The sequence below is a fragment of the Eriocheir sinensis genome, chromosome 45 (assembly GCF_024679095.1).
Source record: "Eriocheir sinensis breed Jianghai 21 chromosome 45, ASM2467909v1, whole genome shotgun sequence".
In the NCBI taxonomy this organism is placed as follows: Eukaryota; Metazoa; Arthropoda; class Malacostraca; order Decapoda; family Varunidae; genus Eriocheir; species Eriocheir sinensis.
The window spans coordinates 1,425,784-1,438,493 of record NC_066553.1 but is presented as its reverse complement, the minus strand read 5'-3'; the positions used below and the strand labels follow the sequence as shown (position 1 = coordinate 1,438,493).

General features: G+C 43.8%; 1 long non-coding RNA gene across 1 annotated transcript in view; it reads left to right on the top strand.

The window, feature by feature from the left end:
- The window catches only part of LOC126980832 (uncharacterized), a 78,310-nt gene extending 65,876 nt beyond the window's left edge, over positions 1 to 12,434 (top strand). The window contains exon 3 of the long non-coding RNA XR_007733617.1: positions 12,248 to 12,434. This is a non-coding gene — a long non-coding RNA (uncharacterized LOC126980832). The remainder of the gene's footprint in view (positions 1 to 12,247) is intronic.
- Positions 12,435 to 12,710: the final 276 nt, after the last annotated feature.

Here is a 12,710-nt window from a genome sequence, read left to right as displayed (position 1 = left end):
GCAAACTCATTTAATAATAATGTGTTGTGTGCTTAATGTTTTTCTTTTATTTATTATCAAGTGTTTCGTAAGCTAAACACAAAGCCTCAAAGTCGTCATGTCCGTGTATTTGCCATCAGTTTTTATTAATGAAACTTTTAAAACGGAAATCCGCGAAAGTTCAGCTCTGAGTAATTGTGGAGATTTCGTAAACACTCCTCGCCATTATATATTTCAAAGGACATGAAACACAAAATCTCAGAAGAAATTGTCGTGTCGTGCCGTGTGTGTGTGTGTGTGTGTGTGTGTGTGTGTGTGTGTCTTATATGTGTTTGTGTGTATATAAAGAGGAGGAGAAGAAGAACATAAGATAATAGGAAAGAAAGGAGAAAAAAACAACCCATGAATGAAAGAGAAAAGAAAGAACGAAATATTATAAAAGAAAGAGAAGGAGGTGATAAAGTTAGGAGTGTGTGTGTGTGTGTGTGTGTGTGTGTGTGTGTGTGTGTGTGTGTGTGTGTGTCAGTACGATGCGTCAAACCCATCTTTGCTAGTAATACTCCGAGGCGTGGCACCATGTTATAAGTCACTGAGGTCCACCAGCAACACTAAGCCTCAGGGACACCACAAAGAAATATTAATAAGGTGTTAGACAAAGAAGAATAAGTGTTACCCAACCTTCGCCGCCGCCTTCAAAGAGTTGCAGAGCTTCTAATAACACGCGAAGGCCAGGGTGGTGAGTTATTACACACACACACACACACACACACACACACACACACACACACACACACACACACACACAGAGGAAGAGGAAGAGGAAGAAAAGAAAGAGAAGAGAAAGAGAAGTGAAGGAGAAGGAAAAGAAGAGAAAGAGAGAGAAGAAGAGAAAGAAAAGATAAAGATAAAAAAAGAGAGAGAAAGAAGAGAAAGAGAGAGAGAGAAGAGAAAGAAAGAGAAGAGAATGTAGAGAAACAAGATAAAGAAGAGAAAGAGAGGAGAAAGAACAGAAAGAGAAGAGAAAGAGAAGAGAAAGAAGATAAAGAGAAGAGAAAGAAGAGAAAGAGAAGAGAAAATGAGGAGTAGAAGAGAAAGAGAGAAATAAATAAATAAAGAAAGAAAGAAACGCATGGGCCACACCAAGTAGAATTCGGGAGAGGTGTTACACTATTAATATGTCTCTTTCACGACGCTGCAGCAACACCAGTGAAGGCATAAACAACGCGGGTAAAGAACGTGAGTGGGGAGATGAATAAGGAGTCGGGAAGAGGCTGTAGTCGGTCTATACACGGCAGACTCTTGACACCTTAAATAATCAATCGTTCCTGCCCATGAATTTGTATATAATCTTTCTTCTTTGAGGGTGTATTTCGTGTCCATGAATTTGCACGCTCTATTCGAATTTGTACCTTTAAAATGGGATCGAAAATACAACGGGGGGAATAAAAATAAGCCACGATTTTGAAATACACACAAAAAACTACACTTCTTTTCTTTGAGGGTGTATTTCGTGTTCATGAATTTGCATGCTCTATACGAATTTGTACCTTTAAAATGGGATCGAAAATACAACGGGGGGAACAAAAATAAGCCACGATTTTTAAATACACACAAAAAACTACACTTCTTTTCTTTGAGGGTGTATTTCGTGTTCATGAATTTGCACGCACTATACGAATTTGTACCTTTAAATTGGGATAGAAAATACAACGGGGGGAATAAAAACAAGCCACGTTATTGAAATACACAGAAAAATCTACACTGGGAAATTAAATTGAACACGAAAACGTTGAGATATTGATAAATTTTAGAAACCCATAAATTTGGACAAGTTCATTCTTCAAAACCTCTGCACGAGATATTTCCAGGGTACGTTTAATCCCCTGACACCGGTACTTATTGAGGGGGCGCCTAGAACGTAATGATCACACCCAGTCATTAACAACACGCCCAGTAGACTACTCGTGTAATGCTACTGTAAAAGATCAAGTCACAGATACAAGTTAAAAGAAAGGCTCCACTCTAGACATTCCGTGAGTACGTTTATTCCCCTGATACTGTTTTTTTACTGAGCAGTCACCTAGGTCCATGTTCCTAAATGAATCAGGCTTCCATAACGACTATTCTTCAGTGCCACAGGGAAGATTGATCGAGTTTTCTTGGGTGCTGTTCCCGTGTAAGATGCGAAAGTCAGGTAAAACTATCACTACCGTCACAGTACGGCTATTTTCCAAGGGCATAGAGAAAATTAACCGGGTTTTCATGGGTACTTTTTCCTTTTAAGATGCAAAAGTCGAGCGCAACTATCACCAGGATCACAAAACTGCCCATGAAAACGTATCGGGTAAAACTATCACTACCATCACAGTACGGCTATTTTCCAAGGGCATAGAGAAAATTAACCGGGTTTTCATGGGTACTTTTTCCTTTTAAGATGCGAAAGGCGAGTCCAACTATCACCAGGATCACAAAACTGCCATCACAGTACGGCTATTTTCAAGGCATAGAAAAAATTAACCGGGTTTTTTTCATTACTTTTTTTTTTAGATGCGAGCGCAACTATCACCAGGATCACAAAACTGCCCATGAAAACGTATCGGGTAAAACTATCACTACCATCACAATAGGACTATTTTCCAGGGGCATAGAGAAAATTAACCGGGTTTTCATGGGTACTTTTTCCTCACTACCATCACAGTAGGACTATTTTCCAGGGGCACAGAGAAGATTAAACGGGTTTTCTTGTGTGCTTTTTTTCCTTTTAAGATGCGAAAGGCGAGCGCAACTATCACCAGGATCACAAAACTGCCCATGAAAACGTATCGGGTAAAACTATCACTACCATCACAGTACGGCTATTTTCCAGGGGCACAGAGAAGATTAAACGGGTTTTCTTGTGTGCTTTTTTCCTTTTAAGATGCGAAAGGCGAGCGCAACTATCACCAGGATCACAAAACTGCCCATGAAAACGTATCGGGTAAAACTATCACTACCATCACAGTAGGACTATTTTCCATTTTCCTTTTAGATGCGCGAAAGTCGCGCAACTATCACCAGATCTAAAAAACCCATAAAAAAAAATCGGGTCAAAACTATCTTTTTCCTTTTAAGATGCGAAAGGCGAGCGCAACTATCACCAGGATCACAAAACTGCCCATGAAAACGTATCGGGTTAAACTATCAAACTAACACCACCATCACATTATGACTATTTTTCAAGGGCACAGATAAGATTAACCGTTTTTCTTTTTGGTGCGTTTCCCGCCCAAGAGCGAAAGTCAGGTCATACTATCACTCGATCACAAAACAGTCCATGAAAACTACAGTAACTTCTACGAGTGGCTTTCTAAACAGACACACTAAGACGGAGATGCTAAGACGTTTCAGAATACGGGCTTTAGGACTTATTAAACCTTACCTTACTAAACCTTAACCCCTTGACTGCGGATATCCTACCAGAAGACTTCACCAAGCTACAGGAATGGAGCAAAAAGTGGCTGCTACAATTCAATGAAGAAAATGTAAAGTCATGCACATTTGGAGGGGATATGCAACACACCTCTTTTTGGCCACTCCTATGTACTCTATTCGGGAGCAGTAAGTAGCGGGCTTTTTTTTCATTATTGTTTTCTTTGTTTTTCACGCCCTTGATCTGTCTCCTGTTAAAAAAACTACGTAACACATGGGAAACACTCCATTCACCACCACAGATGCAGAGAAGGTCCCTCAGAGTATGTGTTAACAGGCTACCAGTGAAAGCCAAATCCGTGCCAATCGTAGCGGACGGGTTAAACAACACTCATTAGAACCCAACTGATCTCCTTTTTGGCCTTTGGGATAGTTGAGGTGAAGGGCTGAAGCGTGTCTGAGAATACCGCTCTTAACCTGTCCGCTGCGATTGGCACGGATTTGGCCTTCACTGGTAGCCTGGTAACATTTAGTCCCAGGTCTTTCTCTGCCTCTGTGGTGGATAGTGGAGTGTTTCCCATGTGGTATTGGTGTGCTGGATATCCCTTCACTGGTAGCCTGGTAACATATAGTCCCAGGTCTTTCTCAGCCTCTGTGGTGGATAGTGGAGTGTTTCCCATGTGGTATTGGTGTGCTGGATGTCCCTTCACTGGTAGCCTGGTAACATATAGTCCCAGATCTTTCTCTGCCTCTGTGGGGGATAGTGGAGTGTTTCCCATGTGGTATTGGTGTGCTGGGTATCCCTTCACTGGTAGCCTGGTAACATATAGTCCCAGGTCTTTCTCTGCCTCTGTGGGGGATAGTGGAGTGTTACCCATGTGGTATTGGTGTGCTGGGTATCCCCAACCAAGGTGCAGGACTTTACATTCTTCTTCATTGCATTGTAGCAGCCACTTTTTGCTCCACTCCTGTAGCTTGGTGAGGTCTTCTTGTAGGAAATCCGCAGTTAAGGAGTTAATGTTCATGCTTCATCACTACGAACGGACTTCGCAGACTACTACACGAGGAACAATAAAAAGTCTGCAACACTATCTCCGCTTCCTTCATGTCCCCTATCGGCGCCTCGTTCAGTTTTAATGGCCGGCCGTCCGCTGGTGCTCCCTCAAAGGTTTAATATTCCATGGATATTGCGAATCTGTGAACCTTCCCTGTGACCTCCACTTTGGGGGACGCGGCGGAGGCTTGCAGGTACAGGCACGAAGGAGGGAGATGGTGGAAGGGGTGAGGGTGTGAGGAGAGGTGTGTGTGTGTGTGGGAGGTGTAAGTGGATAGAAGTGGAATGTGTGGTGAGGTGGAATAGGGTTTGAGAAGAGGTGAGTGGGTAGGAAGGTAAGGGAAAGGAGGTAGACGTTGAGTTGATGTGGAAGAGATGGAAGAGTATATGAGGATAGGCGAGTATAGGTGGATGGAAGTTGACGAGGGTGTGAGGATAGGGTTGCCTGGATGGGTGTGTTGGTATGGGTGGAAGAGAGGGATAAGGATAGGTAAGTAAAGGGGTGGAGGAGGTTGGAATAGTGCATGTGGAAGAATGTTAGAGGGTGGAAGAGAGGTGGAGGAGAGGGAAATGTGATTGTAGGTGGAAGAAAAGCCGTGTGTGTGTGTGTGTGTGTGTGTGTGTGTGTGTGTGTGTGTGTGTGTGTGTGTGTGTGTGTGTATTCTTGAGTGGCGCTTTCACTACAAAAAATAACAATAAAAAAAGTCCACATTCGTACTCTCGCAAATGAACTGAATTAACACTCAAGAGCATTACATACCTCCTTCTCCTCCTCCTCCTCCTCCTCCTCCTCCTCCTCCTCCTTCTCCTCCTCTTCCTCCACGACCTTCAGACAGCGGTAAGGGAGGAAAGTGAAGGTGAGTCTCCAGTGTAATTAGACGCAGGTAGATGGAACAGGTGAGGAGATTGTGAGCTAATTGCGAGAGAGAGAGAGAGAGAGAGAGGGAAAGGGAGCGGGAGAGGGAGATGGAGGGGGGGGAGGATCGGTGGATTAACACATATCCAACTAATATTCCTTTATGATGCGAGTCAGAATGCTGTTTCAAGGTAGCGCACGAGTAATGATTAGAATACATTGATCAGATACCCGCTGGCTTTGAGATCCCGTCCTACACACACACACACACACACACACACACACACACACACACACACACACACACACACACACACATACGAGCAACAAATTAGAGCATCGGGCCGCTTATCAAAGGGACACACACTAATCAGGCGTCTTGATGATAACACTAACAAGATATTAGCATATATATCACGTCACCCCCTGCCCCTCCTCTCTCTCTTCCTCCTCTTCCTCCTCCTGGACCTAATCTCCTACCGCTGTTCCAACTTCAATTCCAATACAATTTCTTCTCGTCAGCCAACGTTCGCAATTCACATATTCCTCGTTCTCGTTGTTCTCTTCCTCGTCCTTGTTCTCGTTCTTGTATTTAATTCCTTCATCGCCGTTCTTGTTGCCGGCGTTTTCCTTTTCCTTCTCCTCCTCTTCCTCTTCCAGAACGAGAAACTACGATAAGGCCGCTTTGATTTTATAGGATTGCTTTATTTTCGTCATTCTCGTCATCATTATTGTAGTTTGTTGCACTTAATTTAGTATATAGAATAAATTAATAATAACCTTGACCACGGCTTCATAATTGCTGGCGTAAAACTCTACGGAAACGTCTTGCCAGAGTTAACTATATCAGAGTACTTTCAACCCATAGGTCTCTCTCTCTCTCTCTCTCTCTCTCTCTCTCTCTCTCTCTCTCTCTCTCTCTCTCTCTCTCTCTCTCTCTCTCTCTCTCTCTGCCCAGCACCTTTAATACTCGAGCTGGATAAAGACTGTCTGTTCGTGGCTATGATTTACCCTCCCTTCAGTATTGTATGTGCCATCCTGCCCTCTGCCTCCTCTGCTCTTGCTTCCTGCCCCTCACCGGCCCCTCACCCCTGCCCTCTCCTGTCCTCTCCACCTCCCCTTCCTCCCTGCCCTCGACCCTCCTTCCGCCTACCCCTTTTACCTGCCTGACCATCCACCCGAATTCCTTGGGCTCTTGTGGCTCTGTGTACCTGGAACTTTCTGTTTGGTCTCGTGTTGTCGTATTCCTTCAGCTGTTTTTGTTTTCGTGTTCCTGTTTTTCGTTCTGTTTCCGTTCTTGTGGTGCTGTTCTCTTTCCTGTTCTTTTTGTTCTTGTTCTTCTGTTTCGTTGTCTTTCTCTTCTTCGCTTCCGCTAATGTTTATTTCTTATTATTAGTATATGTCTAGTGCTTTTTGTTGATGCTATTGCTTTTTATTCCTATTGTTTCTCTTCAACTCATTATTATATTTCTACTGCTTATCGTTTTTTGCTATCGTTTCTTATTCCTGTTCTTCTTATTATCGTACTTTTGCATCTTCAGATTTTTGCAGCTGTTTCTTATTCAAATTCTTCTGCTCATGATTATCGTACTTGTGGTTCTTCTTTTCATTGCTTTCTCTTCCTCCTCCACGTCCTTTCCTCTTCCGTCCTTTTTTTTTCCCTTTGCAAGCTTGTTTTGATGGAAGGTCACTGGATTGGCGGCAGCGTTATGCGTTACTGTTATGTGTTGTGGCCTATTTTTGTGTCTGTGTTTCTTCCATCCAGAGGCGAGTACTAATCTAACCGAGTCCTCCCTGAACACGCCAGGCAGACCGACCCCTCCTCGTTTTCCTTTTCTCTTCATCTCGCGTCGTGTTTGTGGAAGTAACGAAGCTTTGTCTAAACGCCTCAGCTCGCACGAGGAAACAACAGAAAGTCTCTCATCCTCTTTTACGCGCACCGCTGGATGGAGCTTTTTAATATGTGTTCTCCGGCCCTTGCTCAGCTGTTCATACGAGGTCATCACTAGGGAAATGTCTATGCGTGGGTCGTTTGTGTTGCTATGTTTGGGTCATGTGTTTGTGGTACAGGCTTTGAGTACTAAAAATATTGAACAAAAGGCTGTTTATCTTTAGGGAAATGTATATGCGTGGGTCGTTTGTGTAGCTATGTTTAGGTCATATGTTTGTGGTACAGGCTTTGAGTACTAAAAATATTGAAGAAAAGGCTGTTTATCTTTAGGGAAATGTCTATGCGTGGGTCGTTTGTGTAGCTATGTTTAGGTCATGTGTTTGTGGTTGGCTTTGAGTACTAAAAATATTGAAAAAATGGCTGTTTATCTTTAGGAAAATGTATATGCGTGGGTCGTTTGTGTAGCTATGTTTAGGTCGTGTGTTTGTGGTACAGGCTTTGAGTACTAAAAATATTGAAGAAAAGGCTGTTTATCTTTATGGAAATGTCTATGCGTGGGTCGTTTGTGTTGCTATGTTTAGGTTATGTGTTTGTGGTACAGGCTTTGAGTACTAAAAATATTGAAAAAAAGGCTGTTTATCTTTAGGGAACTGTACATATCCGTGGGTAGTTCACGTAGCTATGTTTAGTTATTTTTGTATGTGCGACAGGCCAGGAGTATAAAAACATCATGCAAAAGGTGGTTTAATTGCTTTAGCTTTCCCTCTCGTTAAATAAAGGGAGTATATTAAGGGTAACAAAACTATATATGTTATGTGTTAGTACTTTATAACAGTGCATATTCATTGTTTTAGAGGCTTAGCTTATAATGTAAAAAAAAAAACTGTCAGATTGATAGATGTTGTGATATAGAAAGATTTAGATCATATTAATACCGAGAGAAAGCACCAAAGTAATAGATGATGTGATTTTAGAAAGAACATAAAAGGATTCAAGTAACAAGACCTCTTAAAATGTACTAGTAGTTTTACATATATTTGATCGTATAGAGACAGGTTCAGGCGAAGGACCCCTCAAAATGTACTAGTAGTTTTACATATATTTGACCGTATAGAGACAGGTTCAGGCGAAGGAAATAAATAATAAGAATTCCTGCCTGAAAAACTGTTACCTCTGATTTAGAAGAAAACTAAGCACAGTGATAGTTTAAAAAAAAGTGAAGATCCAAAAGTGTGGTCCTAATCCCACCTCCAAAATGTTTGTCTGTAAATGCAGCACGTCGAAAGGTGGGTAGGTTAACGCAGGAATATATAACGCAGAAGATTTGCATGGGATTAATATGTAAAGCCCTTATGCCTTTGATGGCTAATGTCAGATGTGTGGATGAGCGGATGACACTGCACGGTACTTACTTTTCTTGTTGGCTGGTGGTGGAGGTGTGTGTGGAAGCGGTCATGAGTAAGTGGATCAGAACTTTTAGTATATGACGGATCTGGTTGACTGCTGGTGGGGAGTGGCATGCGGGGGAGAAATTGGGGAGGCGGTGGTTGAGTGGTTAGTGTGATTTTTCAGTATCCGTCGAGTTTTTTTTTAACGACAAAGGAGACAGCTCAAGGGCACAAAAAAGGAAACAATAAAAAAAAGCCCGCTACTCACTGCTCCCACGAAAAAGAATCCAAAGAGGTGGCCGAAAGAGAGGTCAGTTTCGGTAGGAGAGGTGTCCTGATACCCTAAGACTACTCACATGCTGTCCTGAAGACCACCTATCTACCCGGACTCTAGATTCTCTCTTTAAACAGAGCCTCATAGACGAGCTCCTATGAGGGAAACAAGATGGCGCCACTACACACACGCACACACACACACACACACACACACACACACACACACACGCACGCACGCAGAGAGAGAGAGAGAGAGAGAGAGAGAGAGAGAGAGAGAGAGAGAGAGAGAGAGATTGGTACGTTTTCTCTTTTAATACCTCGATTGCCACCCGATGCGTCATTGCTTCTCTGTAAATAGAAATCCATGCCTCCCTTCCCTCTCCTCCTCCTCCTCCTCCTCCTCATTCCTACCCTCCCTCTCTTCCTCCCTCTCTGCCTCCCTTCGTTTCTGGAAATATTTCTCTCTCTCTCTCTCTCTCTCTCTCTCTCTCTCTCTCTCTCTCTCTCTCTCTCTCTCTCTCTCTCTCTCTCTCTCTCTCTCTCTCTCTCTCTCTCTCTGTGTGTGTGTGTGTGTGTGTGTGTGTGTGTGTGTGTGTGTGTGTGTGTGTGTGTGTGTGTTTCTATCAATCTCTCTCCTCTCCTTTGTAATACTGTAAGAGAGGGAGAGAGTGGGCGGCATGCACATAAAGGGGAGAGGACTCGATGGTGGTGGTGGTGGAGTGCGTGTTTGTGGACTGTTTATAGGCTGCGAAGGGTGTGTGTGTGAGTGTGTGTGTGTGTGTGGAGGGAATGAGGCGTAGCGGTAGAGTGGGAGTGTGTCAAGGGCGTGATTGCTGGAAATGGAGAGCTACGGGGGGGGGGGGGGGTTGTCTAATTATGCATCATGGAATAGGGAACACACAAGGGCTGCTGGCACTCTGCTCATCATTCCTTAGAGTTTACAGGTTTGTTTAATAGCAGGAATTGAGCTTCTTGGAACAGACTTAGGAAGGATGGTACATATATGAGAGTTGATTTAGAGTATGCAGATTTTCTTATTTGGAGGAGGAGTATACCATCTTGAAGTAGTGAACAGACTGAGGTGGATGATACTTTGCCCGCAGTTAGGAATACACAGGTTTGCTTATCATTGTTTTTGGGTTGGGGGCAGGTGTAGGGAAGGGACAGGTGTGTGTTAGCAAAGAGACAGGTGTGATGAGAAGACAGACTGGGGTAGTGATGTTTTGTAAGAGGTGATTGTGACGTACTTGTGTGTGTGTGTGTGTGTGTGTGTGTGTGTGTGTGTGTGTGTGTGTGTGTGTGTGTGTGTGTGTGTGTGTGTGTGTCTCCGTTTTCTTTTGTTTGGTTGGATTTCCTGTACCTTCGTTTGTAATATTTCTGCTTTTTTTTCATGTTTTTATATTGGTTTATTCTTTTACATTCTATTTCATCAATGTTATCATCCTTTTGTGCGTGTGTGTGGGGGGAGGGGGGGGGGTCCGTGTGTGTGTGTGTGTGTGTGTGTGTGTGTGATAGATAACAGTGTGTAGATACGAGAGGAAGTGTCTGTGTAGCTTACCAAGACCTGATCACCTGCATTCGGAGCTCGTTAGCCAATCTTTGTATGTGTGTTTAAGTTGAAAGAAAAAAAAACTAAAAGCAGTGTATGTTGACAAATGTGAAGAGGGATAAGCAGGTACGTAGAGGCAAAGGCAGGTCCGCATTTGTATGAAGAATTAAAGGACCAGACAATGAAATGGTACACCTGTTTATGTATGAATATGGTTAAAATAGAAAGTGGAGTTGGAGGAGTCATCAGACAGCGGCAAAATCAGGTAGGCAACGTAAAAAGAGTTCAGGTACCAGACAATAATTGGGTACACTTGTTTATATAAGCGTTCAGTGGACAGACAGGTAAAAGGTTAAGCGTGGGAGGTTGAGTGACACATGCATCCACAGGTATCGGTGTGGGTGGGTGAATGCATGACTAAATTTAGACCAGGCATGTAGAGGGAAAAGGTTGACTCGCGTTTTCTAATTTTTTTGTCCTGGCGAGCATTTTTTGTGTGTACGTGAGGAATTAGTTCGGCAGTATTGAAGAGAGAGAGAGAGAGTCGTTGGCGTTGGCGTTGTGGTGGGCGATTGGTGGAAGGCGTTTAGCGGGCGGGGCGGAGAAGGGGAGAGGGAGGGGAGGCAAGGGATATATGGGAGGGAAAGGGTATTGGAGATTAAGGTAGGTGATGAAGGCGGGCGGTAAAAGTCATTTGTGGTATATATTGATGACTGATGTGGACGGTGGATGGTTAGAGGGAGGGAGAACAGCGAAAATGAGAGAGAGGGAAAGAGAGATGGAATGGAGACGAAAGGGGAAGTGGGAGAATGACATAATGGAAGTGGGGGTGGTGGTGGAGGAGGAAGAGGGGAGAAGAGAGAGAGAGAGAGGGAAGAAGATAGGGAACGAAGGGGTGAGAAGAGAAGATGAAGGGAGAAAGGTGAGGAGATGGGAAGAGAAGGAAGACGAAGGGGATGTGGAGAAGGGTTTAGATGAGAGAGAGAGAGAGAGAGAGAGAAAGAGAACCAGGGAGGGACGGAAAGGAGATGAACAGGAAAGGAGGGCGTGTTGGTAAACGGAGAGAGAGAGAGAGAGAGAGAGAGAGAGAGGGAGAGGGAGAGGGAGAGGGAGAGGGAGAGACAGCGCGAGAGAGCGAGACAGAGGCAGCAGCGAGGGACGAAAGGCTTAAAAATTCGTCAAAGGTTAATGAAAAAAGTTCACACTGCAAATTCCGAACACTCTTACGCCGGAATGAAATACAAACGAACGCTGCAAAAATGGTCGAATGAAATAATAATAAAAAAAGGAGCTCGGTAATAACCTAACAAAACTATGCATGCAATATATATTCATTCACTCACACGCGCAGTTGCATTGTAAGGAAATATGTGTTTGCTGCCACCTGAGTAACACGTAACGCTATAAAAAGCTGAACGGAAAGCAAACCAACTGATATTTTCACTCATAACGAACGAATGTGCGCGGCTGGCTGGCTGGTTGAATGGCTGGCTGGCTGACTGGTTGGGTATGCACATGGCTGGGTGGTTGAATGGATGGCTGGGTGGCTGGCTGTGTGTTTGGTTGGCCGACTGACTGGTTGGGTGTGTGGGTTTGTGGCTGCGTGATTGAGTGGCTGACTGGGTGGCTGATTGGTTGGTGTGTGTGTGTGTGTGTGTGTGTGTGTGTGTGTGCCTGGCTGGGTAACTGGCTGACTGGGTGACTGACTGGCTGGCTGGTGTTGTATTCCTATTTTTGTTTTCCTTCTCAGTTTCGTGTTATTTTTTTTTTTGCTTAGCTTTAATTTGGGTATTTTCTCTTGCCTTTTTTGTGCCCTATCTGTCCTGACTCTTCCCTCTCCTTCCAGGTGAGTGGCGTGCATGGGGCAGCGTTGTACCATCACCTGTGCAGTCACGGTCTCGGCCCCACGGTCAGGGTCGGCAGGTACGTAAACAATACTTGAAAGAGGAATTATTAATTTTGAAAGCAATGTGTCAACTATTGCTTTGTGCAACAGCGAGACTGGCGGATTGTGAAGGTGTCACTTATATATTTTGTCATGTTTCAAATTGCGTCATCCCTGAAGGTGGGAAGTGCATTGGAAAAAGCATTCGTAGTGGCTGAAGCAAATGATATATCTATTCACTTATCAGACAGTAACTTGTTGTTTGTGAATGTGTTAACTCCTCCTTGTCAACGTGTCTCGCTTCATTGTATAGTCCTTCTTCATGGGCGAAACACTCACTAAAAGAAACAATCTGGCAATGTCAAAGGCGATGTTTTCTCTATTCACTTACACGACATTGTTACTTGTTTGTGAATGTGTTAAC